We start from the raw sequence: 15,782 nt of genomic DNA, 5'->3' as shown, positions 1-15,782 counted from the left end.
GTCGAGATAAAATTGCAGAAATAGCGTAAGGTTCATAAAAAAAGAAATAACTCTCATATCTCGCTAAATGCTTTTTCTAAAGTTAATTAGATGAGGATAGCTTTTGGTTATTTGTTCCTAGTAATAAAAGTATTTCAATAATAGAACATAATGGGATCTTCATGGTATGAGGTACGAAATATTGCGAAACCGATGGGTTATTAAAAAAAATCTAGCTAGTAAAATGCTTTGTTGTTTTCCCACTTCCTCCTCGTATGAATCCTCGTATTTCTGAGAATTAGATTCCAAATTAGGATCTAAAATAGAATCTATATGCATTTATGTACATATATATGTATATATATAAATTACTTTAATTTCTTATTTCTTAGACCTTAGAATTTTTGAATCTTCATAATTGAATTTATGTTTTTTTGATATTTCATGATTCGTTAATGATGTTCTATTTTTTAATCGTATTTATGAGCTCTTAGTCTATTTTACAAATATTGAGAGGTCTACCCTATGTAGACAGCGTCACAATTAGTACAAAGCACTTGATATATAATATTACTTTTTTTTGGTGATTTCAATTTAGTGAAATATTTGAATAACGTATTATGTCCTTGATGACTTATATTAATATAATATATATATACTGATAGTTGTTGGAAAAGTCCTTCTACATCTGGTTAGGGAAAAATGTAATATGTTTTGATGTTTCGTTTCTGTTCTGTTTTTTAACTGATTGTAGTGTCTGTTTGATTTTATTCTTATTTTGATATTCACGATTGATCAATATAAATATGCAAAACGTCAAATTTTATCTTTCTTCCAGAAATTATAAAAAAACTAATTTTAAAACAAAAGAGACCTAAAATCAAGATGTATATATATATATATATATATATATATATATATATATATATATGTTTCCAATTTTGGGACGAAATTTGTGCCAGATAGATTATGAGAATTTTCGTATTGGGAATGCGGTAAAATTAAACACCAAAGTGTACCAACTGTAATATATCACGAGCTTTCGAACTACTAATATATTCATCGTCTGGGAAATAATTGGTAAAAATTTGCGGCGATTTTAAATTGTATTATTTATATATAAAAACATTACAAATCCTAACTAATTTGAAAATTCTCGACGTTTCGGCTCCTATTTCGGAGCCATTATGAAGAGAATGTGGTTATTCGTTCATTGGTAAGAAGTGATTCAATTCGGTGGTCTCAATCTGCCTACTCCTTGGAATTTCACCATGAAAAGCTAAAACAAATAAAAATATCAAATTATCAAAATGTAATGCTTGCCAACGTGTACACTGTTGACACTAACACAATCACTGCTGGTCTTGAGATAACTGGTGAGCTAGTTGCCTGGACCTTGTAATTGGCGGGTCTTAGGTTTTTGACGCGCGTGGGAAGTAATTTATTGGCGGGAGGGGTAATAAATGTATAGAGATCGGCTTCTCGGTGGATTTTACAGGAAATGTTATTGTTACCCGGAGTGGTATTGGAGCGAAGTGGGTGAAGAAGGTATTTCCAAGTTGCCGATAATCTCTGGCTATCGTCCCTTGTGTTCAGACAGTTTGGAAGCTTCTCTATTTGGAATGGGGCGATGGTTTTGATTTTATTGAATTCGATTGTGTATCTGGTATGGACACGATGCTGAGCACGGGTGGAAGAAATATACGAATTAGTGACATACAACAAGTGTTCCTTGACTCTGGCGAAAATATGTCGATCTGTCTGACCAATATTGGATATTTTATCTTTAAAGGATCTGATTATGTGGAAGAGTTTCTGATTGGGTTTGAAGATTGTCCGAATAGCATAAGGTTTGAAGATTCTCTAAATTTTGTCTTTTACACCTTTGCTTTACGGAAGGGCATCCTCAGTTGCTCCTACAAACCATTAGAGGAGTTGGAGTTGAGAATTTGTGTACTCGTATACTCCTAGGAATTTGGGATTTGTTGTAGCCCATCCGAATCAATACTTGTTTAAAAAAATTGATTTCAACGAGACAACTTTCAAGCTTAATTATCTTTAAATATTTATTACTTAATTAAATTCTGGTAAGTACTTTTGAAATGAATCGAGTTATCCTTCGAATGCTTCACTATTGTTGTTGAACTCCTGCCAAGAGCTTTGTGAAGTTTGTTGACCGTTCGGTTCTTTATAAGGCTCTTAATAAAAAAAATACGGAAAGTCAGCGTGATATATTCTAGAAAATGGCAGATGCATTACGAGAAATATAAATATACCAATTCGAGCTTGAGCCAAAACAATGCTGAGGTAGGTGAACAAGCAGAATATTAACAAAAAATAATAGCAATAGCATGTCAATGTTCTAAGTAATTCCAAAAAATTTACCGTGAAAGTCATAGATTGTGCTTGGAATTACATAATAATTTAAGGAAATATTTTGATAAAAATATTTCGGGAAGTACATTGGAAAGTGAAATGATTTCTCTCTAATATGCACTTATGTAATTCCAATAACTTGTCTGTCAAACTGTCAAACTTTCACACATAGTATTTAGAATTTGTTCACTTCAAGGTAGACGATATGGATCATAATTCTATTTTTGTAGCTCTTTTAAGCTTATCGTTCTTCACATAAAAAGAAAATATTTAAATTCTTTCAACTTCTGTGTAAATGTTTGAGGAATAATTCCACTGAATGTTAAACAAGTGTCATACAGTAACCAATGCAGTTCATTGATTTATTGCAGTCTTCCAATTTCATAAGCCAACTAACGAGCACCGAAGAATTATTAATCAATAACCATTCAAAAATAAACTATTGATGTTAGCATTTGAATTTATATTTTGTACAGTCATCGATGAGATCCAATTCAACTATAGTTCACTACAAATACACTCGAATATAATAGGTACATTTGCAATGAGTTTGTGGAAGTAAAAACTTACCATAAAACTAATTTTTTCATTCGTAGATATGCAATTTGAGAATATTTCGTAATAATTCTCTTCAATAATCCAAAGTTGGACTTGTTAATTATTAGAACTACGTCTGAAAGTTTGTTAGAGAGTATTTCATGCAAAATATATTTTTAAATGAGCTTAGTTAGTTAGAAAATACAGTTATTATAATGGGCGTACCCAGCGAGGAGCAGGGGAGGGGCAGCTGACCCCGAAATCGGGCTTTACCAAATTTAGTTTCTAGACCTTATTAAAATTCTTAAAACAACCATTTTAATAATAACAAATTACGATATTAGCATAGTATAACGTTATTCATCATCGATCAAAATTATCATACAATCATACATCATACAAAACTTCTCCTAATGCTTTATATTGATCTAGAGCCACCTAGCGATGTGATAGTCGAATCTGTCGGCCAATGATTTGTGTCAGTTAATAATGAGATTGATTACTGGAGTCGGTCGTTGATCATCTCTTATGTTGACTTCTTAACTTTATTACTAAATGAAAGATTATTTGTTTGGGGGGCAGAATTAGATTTGTGGAATGATTTGACGAAAAAACAGGATTTAGCAGGAGGCAAACATATTTGGAGTATTTTTCCATCCACTACGACTACTGTTGATCGATTTTTCAGTGCCCTTCGAAGGATAAAGACCTGACTGAGAAGTACAATGGACAGATTGATTGGGTTGGTATTGATTATCATCCATCGGAAATTCTTTGAGGAAAATCAGGATTGGATTGAAACAAGAGTTTTGAAAAAAGTTTCTACAAATCCAAGAAAAATGATAATAGTATAATACATTTACATACATATAACAAGTTAAAAAAAATAGCAAATAGTTGTAATAGCTTGATAAAGCACTGTTGTAATTATGAATTATTCTCTTGAAATTTCAGTTTCATACACCTTTTCCGTGATGAAATCTTATAACCTGAACGACCTTATAGTTTTCACTTGGGTATGCCCTTGGGTATTATTATTATATTTCATTATAAATTGATTAAATATCAATTGGAATTGATAAGTTGTATGAATATATGCTCTATTCCATGGAGTAATAACAAGTTTTTTCTTAGTTCTTTCAGCAAAAGTCTGATTTAACGATTTTATAACGTATATATTTCATGCAGAACTTCAATTGATGATTTCTCTGCTCGCAAATATATTTATAGAAAAATTATACCCACAGTTTTTTCTCCATTATTTGAAATTAAATGAAATTTTCAACTCGAACGCATATTCATTAACCTTTTAGAGTTTTTTTTCTGCAGTTCAAACCCAGTTTGATATCCTAATCTTCCAAGAACCCTCTCAAATTATTTTTCTCTTTTCATATTTTTTTTGACGATGGTAAAATAAAGGCCTATATCTCTTATATATTATTGTCAGTTCTCATATACAAACATGGTCAAAATTATGTAGGAACTTAATAAAAATTAATATCTACAATTATGTATAATCTCAAAATTTCCTTAAATTGTGCTCGCTAAAACCTGTCGAAAATTTTATGTATCCGTTTTTTTTTAAAACATCATCCCTACTGATGACTAATTATCTTGGTTCATAGGTTGTAGTGTTTGTCATTACTATTTGAAATGTTTTTATCATTTTATAGAATAATATATAATCATTGAATTGAAATCACCTGTATGGTTTTATACTTTCCTGTCATATTTTCTTATCTATTCAAATACTGTATTTATGTATTTAAAATGGACGCTGTTATTATAACCTTATAAGAAGATGCGGAATCCAAGTAACGGATTCTACAAGAGAGCTGATGGATATGTGGGACTCCCGTAGCCTACCTACTAAACCGCCATCTTTTGTCTTCTCTGTTCAACCATGTGATATTACTTCTGGTTGGTAGGTCTGTTCGTGTATGATGTTACATTTGTTATGTTTATATTATGATATCGTCATACCAGATAGCCGTCTACATTCTTTTGCCTAAGGATTCTCTCTGTATTGGTAGCAACCAGTTACCATCATTCTACCTTGTGCAGCATCACTTGGACGATGTTATCAGGATTTATGCTACCGACAGTCTCCTCTACATCCAGTGGTTAGACACGATGAACGTGTATTCGGCGTCACCTGAGTCGTTTCCACAATACGTACACTTAGGTGTTTGTACTTTCTTCATTTTGTGAAGATACCATCGGAAGGTGTGTCTCGTCGAAAGCTGGTTAATGTAGAAGTTCACCTCTCCAAACTTCTTTTCGGTCCACACTCTAAGGTTTTAGTCGTCGCGTCCAATCAGCTGATTTCTCTTCTGTCCATCTTTGTTGCCACATCCGTATTGTGTTATTGTAACCTTACTGGCAATACATTATATAATATTGTCTCGATCTTATCAACCATATTTAACGAAGTTATGCTATTTTCGCAAGACTGTAATCGATTATTTTTATATGAAAAGTGAAATATTCCACCATATATTTATTCCTGCTTAATATCATTTCTTCAACCTCAAAATAACCTTCACTTTTCATATAAAAATAACTGAGCTATTTACATAAGTATTAATATTGTGTTTGAAACTGGTTAATTACTCATACAAAGATTAATGTAGATTGTCAGTAAATTTCCTATTTTGTGGGAAGGAATAATTCCATTCAAGGCGGTGGATGTTACGAATGAACATTCATTTGTTATATGCATACAAAAGAATAACCTTTCATTTCTGATGCGCTGAGATTGGCATGAAGTCAAAGGAGCGGAATATGTTGCAGAAACAGAATAAACAATGAGAAATGTACTGATCAGTGAATAATCGTAACACAAAATATGCAGAATAATGTTCTCATGGCTGAATATATTTATCCATTTAACATTTTACCTTAAACAAATAAAATCCTTGGAAAGTTCGAAAAATATAGTACAAAAGTATACGTATAGTCACTAATTACCACACTGGTTACACATAACGTGAAATGTTTTGGAACTTTTGTGAGGAGGCTCTTCCACCACACACAATAATAATTTTACTAGTATTCGTCTGTGCCGTTGTAAACATGAATGTACCGTACAAATTATGTTTACAAACAAAAGTGAGAATTTATATGGTCCTATGTTTTTAAATAGATTTATTAACTAATTCGTGTTGTGGTGGTCAAACGAACTGTTTTATTCTATTATCCTTCGTCTTCGTAATTCTTAGTGAGGTATTGTTGGCTTTTCATTCAGAAAACACTGTTGGACGTTTCTAGTTACCAATGTTTCTTATTCTACTATTGTATGCCATATTGAACATAAAGTTTTCTGGTAATTTTTCTTATTTCTATACTATTGTCTGCGTAATATATCTGACTGAATTGTGCTGATAAAAGTGACGTCTGACATATTATGCTTTGGTAATACAAAGATTTAAAACTAAATACAACAATGATTACATGAGATTTGTAATTAAATTTTTTCTATGAGTACATTATTATTATTTTCTTGAAAGTTTTGTTTCAATTTTTAAAACAACAAATATTATCAATCAGGGCTACTAATAACTATGGTGCTTGATTGACGAGAGATCGTGTGGTAGATGGAATAAAAGTAAAAACTTGTAAGTCCTCCTTCCGTGAGTTAGCAACAATGACAAAGAGTATAACTCGTAAGAATGTTACATTGCTACATTGATCCTACTGCCACTTGTATCGAAATAGCACGCATATTGTCCATTTATCTGCCATCAGCCTCCATTAATTTCATACTATTTTTTTTGTTCTACGAAACTTTTGACGTTCTTCTATTGTTGAATTTAAGTTCTTCTGTTTTTACTAGTATTTATTATTTTGTGAACAGTCTGTTATGTCCATTTCCATCAGTGAATTGTCAAAAACAATTCTTCACATTACGCAGTTCCTCACTTCTGTTTAGTAATGTATCAAAATATTATACAAGGGCTGTTTTTTTCCATCCTCCTATCGCTCCGAGCAGACGCTACGCGTCCAGAAGAAAGCGGGCATGCGCTTTAGGCTAATGCGAAACTCTCGCACTACACACTCGGCCATTGTTGACATTCATGCGTCAGCTGGCGTTGTGTTACAGCCACGTAAACATGTCCGCTATTATTGATGCTCCCGCCAAGTGTGATTTACGAAGTGTGATTAGTTTTCTACAGGATGAAATCAGATCGCAGAAATCCATCGGAGAATGAGTCGTGTGTATTGGGAAAACTTCATGAGTGATGGTGTTGTGCATGAATGGTGTCGAAAGCTTAAGATGGCCGTGATGATGTGTATGATGAAGGGGGCCAAGGACGCAAATATGTCGTTTCAGATAACTTGGTTCAACGAGTTGACAGAATGGTTAAAGAAAACCGCAGATTCACCATTACTGCTTTGTCTACGGGATTTCCAGAAGTTTCAAGGTCTGTTCTGTAATCTATTGTTACTAAACGGTTAGGCTACATAGACGTCAACTTTCTTTGAAGGACTATTGAAAAAATTTTCCATAGATATGACAAATGTCTCAATCTCTTTGATGTCTTCTTGTCTTCCATTTATAGTCTATCAGAGGTTGAAAAATAAAAACGGTCCTCGTATATGTAGCAACAAAAAGTTTAGTTACTGCCCTAGCTGTATAGAATCTATTGATGTTTCAATAACAAATGATTTATTCATATTTAAGAAATATGTTGCCACAGTATATTTGAGGAGTATTTAGAAATGAGATAGTTTTTGAATAATTCTCATTACATCATTAACATAAATCATAGTCATCCGTAATTAATAACCGACTGTTTAATAAGATCTATCATTAAATAAGAGATGGCACTATTACGTTCGTTCATTCAGTATTACTGAAGTCTTTATCTATATATAAATCAACTCATTCGTATATTCCTAGTTGTTCTAAAATTCTTCTTTTTGAAAGGTATAGCACACAAGAATTCAAGATTCTTCACCTTCAATGTAAACACTAGAAAAATTAGCTTATTCCTGAATTTTTAGAGATAATGTGAGTCTCAAAGACGATCCACGTAAAGGACGTACAGAGAGCAGACAAAAATACAGAACCTTGACCAGAATACTTTTAATAGGCATCTCATTAAGCAGAGTAAGTCTTGGGTTACTAAAAAATGACTCCCGCTTTCACTAAATAACATTTGAAGCGTTTTAGAAAGGATAAATGATTTTTTTGTCCCGTTTCATAACTGTAGGTCAATAACCATAATCTCGAATCAAACTAGGAGGATACGGAGTAGTGAAAGCCGGTTACTTCGATTCAAAAGCCAGAAATCGGACAAGAAGGTGTAAACATCTGGTTTTTGTGATATGGAAATTTTATCAGGATATTAAGTATTACTATTTTTCATATCACCAAGATGTGGAAATTTGTAAGACGTAGTTTATATAATTTCTCTTTGCCTTCTGGCCGTTCTTACTTCTTTAAAGGGCTGATAATAGCCGTAGAAGTATTTGGATAATCTTCCTAATTCATATCAATATAAATGAAATCCTGCATTGAGTGTTTTTGTATCTAACGTCAAAACATAATCGGATATTTCACGATACGTCCAAAATGTGTGCTAACATTCGCGTTCCAGCGTACGGTTGAACATTAGAGAAAGACTGAATGCAGTGCTACAACGACACGATGGTCCAACGTTTGCGCCAACACTCACCTTCCAACGTTGACTGAACATTGGACGAAGGCTGGAGCCTTACCTAAACTTACCTAAAGAATGGATAGTTCTTTAACCTATGTATGCTTGTTTAATCAAATATCCACAACAGTTTATAATAACATAGTTACGTTTGTTTCTCGTTAGATCAATGTACTGAAATATCTTGTAAGGCTGGAGAAGGAGAAGTTTTCAAATTCGACGTAATAAAACCGATACGGATATTTCCAAAATTTTTATTGCCTCCAAATAAATTCAGTAGTTTTATAACCTTTTTGCTTAGATCTGGGATTTTATGAGATTTTTCTAGCTTTTTCTTTATCGAGACTGAGCCTACATAAGATATAGAAAGGTAACGAACAAAATCTTATCCAAGGGTTTCCATATTGTTTCCATCGTAAATAGGATGATTTTGAACAGTGAGACGTGATATATTTTTATTTTATTGAAGGTATAAATGCGAGAAAATGTAATAAATAAAATTTGTAATGCAATAGTTGTTATTTATGTATTGAGACATTCAGAGCATATCTAATGAAAATATATAACATACAAGGATGTATTGCTATCTAGTTAGCCCAGATGAGTTCCATGCATAAACAAAATATTGCGTTACCATAGCAACGAACAATAACTTATTAGAAGTGTCAGAGTAAAGTTTGACGTCAAAAAAGTAAACCAGAGTTACGCAATAAATTAAAAGAAAAAAGATGTTCACTGAAATTGTGAAAATCGAAAAATTGGGGTTAAGAGGGGAGCAAATTTACAGATTTAAGATATGCTTAATACCCTTGGTGATCAATGACCTCCGTAATGGACCGTGAAAAATTGGGCTGCAAGCTTCAAAAGAGGTAAATTTCACATTGAAGATCGATTAGGAAGGCCAATTTCGGTGTCAGTCCCCGAAAATACCGTTGCAGTTCATTACATGATTTTATCAGACTGTCGAATTGGGCTAAAACGGATATCTGAAGCACTGAATATTTCATACGAACGCGTTCATCATAGAGTTCACGTCAATTTGATCATGAGAAAAATTGCTGCAAAATGGATCCCCAAATGTTTGAATGTTGACCAACAGCGTGCAAGAGTAGAAGCATCGCGGTCGATCTGTGCTCGATTTGAAAACGATGTAGACTTCTCAAACCGAATTGTTACTTTGGATGAGACTTGGGTACATTTCTACGATCCAGAAACAGAGCAACAATCGATGGAATGGCGACCCTCTGATTCTCCAAGTCCTGAGAAGTTTCGAGTCCAAAAATCTGCTGGAAAAGTTCTTGCTTCAGTTTTTTGGGATTGCCATGGAGTAATCATGATTGATTTTTTAGATAAACTTAACTGGAGATTACTATTCGACATCATTGACCACTCTACGGGAAAAAATTAGAAAGAAAAGACGCGGAAAGCTATCCAAAGGTGTTTTGTAATTGCAGGACAACGCCCTTGCACACAAATATCATGTTGCCATGCAAAAAATTCGTAATTTGGGGTTTGAATTACTAGAACTCTCCCTTGATTCACCAAATTTGCCTCCGTCCGACTATCATCTCTTTCCTCAACTGGAAAAAATTTTAAAAGGTAGTAAATTTTCTTCCCACGAGGAGGTAATAAAAGATGTGGAGGTCTGGTTTGTAGAGCACAAAGAAACATTTGTTTTAAAGTTCTAGAGATGTTGCAGGTTCGCTGTAATAAATGTATCCAATTAAGAGGAAAATATGTTGAGTAATAAAGTATTTTGATATTGAAATTTTGTTTGGTTCTATAGTAGGCCAAGAATTTTTCAATATATTCTCTATAATAATGGTTTAACACGCCCAACAACGTTGCGCCGTAAACAAACTCTCTAGATCCTTTTGTTGGGATTGATCAGTCTACATAATCTATGTCTGTACCTTCTCGCTTATTTCCTACCACAACTACATACTGCCTATCCTTTCCTGTCAATTTTTAACTCCCACTCCTCTTCCACTTCCACTTCTTTCAACCATTTTGTCCGATGATTGCCTTGTCTTTTTCTAACACCGGGATCTCATTGCATCCAATTTTATGTTATAGATTTTGTTCTCTCTCTCCATTTATACCACTTAATTCGCTAAGTTTTGATAATTTTTACAATATCTTCGCCGCTCGTCAGTTATTTCTCGGTGCATGAATTTTGAGGCTGAAAAAAAATATTTTTAAATGTAATAATACCATTGATAAATAATAGCGAAAATCAAACTAAAGACAAGATGATAAGAAAAATGACTCTTATGGACGGTGAACAGGTAGAAAGGAATAGGAGAAGGATCAGAAGAAGAACGAGAAGAAAAAAGATTGATGATTTTCAAATGCATTAGGAAAAAGGGGAGAGCATTTAGGAGAAATATGAAGTAACTGAAGAAATCGGAGGAATTGGTAAATATAGACAAGGAATTGTAGAAATAAATCAAGTAGAAGGATATGGAATTATAAAAAAGGAAGGTGGTGTTGTAATGGAAATTTTTATGAGGATGATTAATCAGAATGAGTTTAGGAATCAGAACGTTGTGGTTTTGCATCTACACCTTGTTCTTTTTCGTGCTGTTAATAAATGGTTTTTTTATTGAGTCAAAGGCCTGTTGAAAATCGATGAAGATCATATCTATATCTATTTGTTACTCATGTGCTTTTTCCATTATTTATTTCGTTGTATATATTACATCTGTTGTCGACCTAATCCCTGCGAAGCCGTATTGATTTTGTCCCACTACTTCTTGAGTACTACTAGGTAGTCGTTTTTGGATTACTGTTGAAAGATTCTTATATGCAATGTTTAATAGGGTAATTCCCGTATAGTACTACACTATTTCCCAGTAAAAATATGACAGGCCTAAAGCATACTTTTTGCTACTTCGACGATAAAAATTGCAATCCACGTGCTCATTTTCAGTAAGTTAGAATAGTAATTAATTGAGTATTAGCGTAGGCCTTAGAGTGAATGAATAATTAATTTTTTTCAGACACCCGCTTGTTTTAAATATTATACTTACATCACAGTGAGTTATAACGACGTTTTAGATCGGTTTCCCTCAATTAATGAGAGCTACTGATGAAGAAAGCACGTTTTTCACATGACCGATCATAATTTGCTACTTAATGCTACGTGAGAGAGCATTTTTTTACATTGAAATATACAAATAACGAATTTTGGTTTTTTTTCACAACTCACCTCTTTATTAATCGAATTAACCTTAAACCACGCTCGAGTAATCTCTAGTGTCTAGAAGGTACATAAAAATCGTACAAGCCGTTTCTGAGATAATTGAGGCCTTCCATACATAAAACTCACTTTGTGTCTCTGAGGTCTCACACATTATAGATTTGATTAAAAACAACGAACATATTTTTCAATTTTTTGGAAATGTTGCGATATATCATTTGATCGTTTATTGGTTTTTGTTACAAATATGGTTCCAGACAATTTTATAGAAAATTCAATATCCAATTTTTTTGTTTGGACCTCTGTCTCACAGTTTTCTGAGATAATTTCAAAATAGTATTTTACATATATTATATAACGAGTTTGGAAAGTGATACATTTGGCACTAGTTACAGCGTAGCAGCGAGTGCTGAAACGTAACGAGTGCGAAATACACTTTTCAACGAATTGTATACACTATTTTTTCTACGACCACATGAAATTTTTTTCAAAAAAACGTATTTTTTAAATAAAAGTCACTTAAACAATATCATATATGTGTTGAAAAGTATATAAACATGTGTACTGAGAAGTTAGAAAATTTTTTTAATTCGTAATGGGAGAGACGACAAAAACGGAAAAAAATTATTATGAAGAATGTTTTCCTTCACTATTGAGAATAAATTTTCATTTAACTTCTTTATACATTACCCAGTAATGGTAATAACACTTAATGTTAACGTTTAAATTATCTTTCAGACACTAGTATGTATTTGAACACAAATCACAACAAACTTCCAATTTATATTGTAAACACTAATATAACCTTGAAAAATCACATTGTCTACTTCTTTGGTCTTCTTAAATCTGGTCTTTTGCCTTTCGGCACCCAGCCATATTCATATTGTATGCACGTATTCCCTCTATCGTTTGAGACCATACATAACATAAGAAAAAGAAGCATTTCAATACATATATGTTTTGTTTTTAGTACATGTGTGAAATAAGCTACTTTCTTAGTTAAAAATGAGTATGCAATCTATATTTGGTCTCAGGAAAAACTAATTTTTGGATAGTTTTAAATTAAAACTTTTAATTATGTTTCACTCGACACTTTTCAACCATAAATTCTTCAGTGGTACACACAAATTAACTTATATTAAAAAATTACCTTTTGGATGGTAATTTGGGGCCGCATTTTAACAGATTATATATAATTGACAAAACACATTAACTATTTTAATAGACATACTGAACATACTTTATAAAACTAATATTCATCATAAATAAAGAGTTAAATATACACTCCGGAGCATAAACAGAAAGTTTGATATTCTGAAGGAATACTACAAGTTGAAAGGGAACTTTTGAAACCAATCAATGAACGGTTATCTGGAAATACAATTGCAATTAGACTTATATTCCAATATTACACAGGATATATCAAGTTATATCAATCTGTTTAATCTATTTTTTCTATCAGCCTATTTGAATAGCTACTACTAATTACTTTCAGATTTTAAAAGATCGATAAGGTGTAGTCCATTGAAAAATTGAAAAATAAACGCTTTGTGTGAATTTCTCGATAAAAATTGTTGGTAGAATAAATATATAGTATCCAGTAACTGTCCTAATATCTACTTGAATTCTTACAAAAGTTCTATAGGTTGGGGAAACTTATACTGGGTGAATATTTGTGTTTACAATAAATCATTGGAACGGTATGTTTGTGATTTGCGGCAAGGAAATTATCGATTTTCTCATATATCTAACATTGGGAATATTCTTAGGTAAATAAACAATAACTTAATGAAATTTCTCTTGCATAATTAATCCAAATAAATGTCCAATTCAACTGTTTTTATTAACATCTCCCAAGTAAAAAAGATTAAAGCTGAAGCTTAAAAGTTTAAAACATTTTATCGGTCTTTTATAAATCCGCTTGGTATAATCATAAATTAAATTCTTCTTTACTGAATATTAACGACTGGTTTAATGTGTAAAGTTTCCAAAACTTAACACAAATAGCCATATTTAACTGAACAAACTAATGGCAAACATATTTATGGATGTTTCTAACTAGTACAAAAGAAATACTTTACAAAGTGATCTAAATAAGAATTGCTATGATTTTCTCCACATAGCGTTGGAATGATTTTATTCAATTCATTTAGCTTCAAACTTCAATAGCAAGAACAAGGTAACTCCATTATGATTATTATTATTACAAAATTTTCTAAAAATTTGAAACAGAATCACAGAAAATTTTGAGAAAGTGGCAAGCCAAAAGCTTTTCTACCATTCTTATTATATTTCCTTGAAACTTACTTAATATTGATACAATTTCCTTATCCCATCTAGTTCGACAAAGATAGAGGGTGCAACAAGTAAAATATAATTTGTACCCTATAATATCTCAAGTTGTGCTCTGATTTGAAAAAAAAATAGTTGTTTCGAACTTTCCACTACTGAATTACACAAAATCACCTATTGAACATCTGCATGGTACTAGTTGTTGTGTGCTAAATCATTTTCTAAGCAATCCTGTTCCAAGTACTATGCCTGTTTCCAAATGCTTCCCTAATTATTCGCACATTTCCAGTGAAGTAAATGTCGTCAGGTGAATTTCTCAATATATAAATAAACCAATAAATAGTTGCATAGACTGCCTGTCCAAATGTTAAATTTTTGAACTGTATCAGTAGGATGTTCAGTATGATGGTATAATGACAATTATGCCTGTCGACTCCACTATCTAAAATAAACCTGCTTTCATCACAAGTTTAGAAGTAAACTTGCGTCAACTGTTAAATGCTAAGTGAAGCTTCACAAAACTCTAGTCGACAATCCGAATAATCTCAATTTAATTCTTGAACCATCATCATCTCTTTCATAGAAAAAAACTATATTTTCACAATAAGTTGAACACTCCTAACCGATAGAAGAGATACGTGAGTGATTTTTCACAATGATTCCCTGTGATTTTTTAGACCGATTGTAAACAAAGTCAGTTTTTCGAAATTCATTGATAGAATGCAAACTACTAACTCATTGTTCCAAACGGTTTGGGTCCAGCAGGAAGATTCACATATTCATCATTTGGAAATCACAATTTCACTAACTATTTTCCATATATAATAAATTTCTGTGAAATCTAATTACCAACTCAATCCTAAACCTTTCTACCCTTGCAGGTGTAGGTGGCGTGAGTCTATCCTCGATGCTTTTCTATCTATTACTTCCAGTCTTATTCCATTTAATTCAATATTACATTTTTCTGCCGCTATCTTAACTTGCTGAATCTATAATTTTCCTGGACTTACTTTTTGTTTCTTTTGTTTTAGATTTTGCTTCGTAGACATGATACTATGATATTTCGAGACAGTTTAAAGTTCTGATGCCTTCAATAAATATTTCAGCCCCAACTAATTTATTGAAATTTCATCAAAGAACATTTAGCATTAACATTGAATATATTTCAATCTATCTAATTTTTTTATTATCAATAACAACTTTCTGTTATTCTGTTATGTTTATGTTTATTTTATTCATCTTCGGTTGTCTGTGAAATAATCAAATAATCAAAGGTATACGAAACTTCTCTAATCTATAATATAATGTGTTTTCTCGAAACTGTAATATAACTTCGAATGCTCCAAGCTATTCGCCTGGAAAGTTTAACGGGTACCGGCAAAATCAGGTTTTGTATTGAAAGAAAAATTTAAGGGATTAGTTGCTCAAGGAAAATGATTTCGGTTTACCAGATATTGTGAGAAATCGAGTTCTGGGTCTCTAACAAATCACATTGTATTTTGTGAATTGAATGTCGATTTGTTACAATCAACTGAAATGGCAAATAATGAAAATTATTGATGAACAAATCGTTGGGTTAATAAACAGAAATGTGTATTGTACATAGTGTGTCTAAAAAGCTATTTTTCTTAACGAATATTAGCTGACTTGTATTCTTATGAACTGTTTCGTTTTATAAACTTTCAAATCGAAGCTAATGGATGGGTAACCATTCACACGGCTATTATGTATAT

Source organism: Diorhabda sublineata, chromosome 1 (assembly GCF_026230105.1).
Source record: "Diorhabda sublineata isolate icDioSubl1.1 chromosome 1, icDioSubl1.1, whole genome shotgun sequence".
Classification (NCBI taxonomy): domain Eukaryota; kingdom Metazoa; phylum Arthropoda; class Insecta; order Coleoptera; family Chrysomelidae; genus Diorhabda; species Diorhabda sublineata.
Note: the sequence above shows the minus strand (reverse complement) of the source record.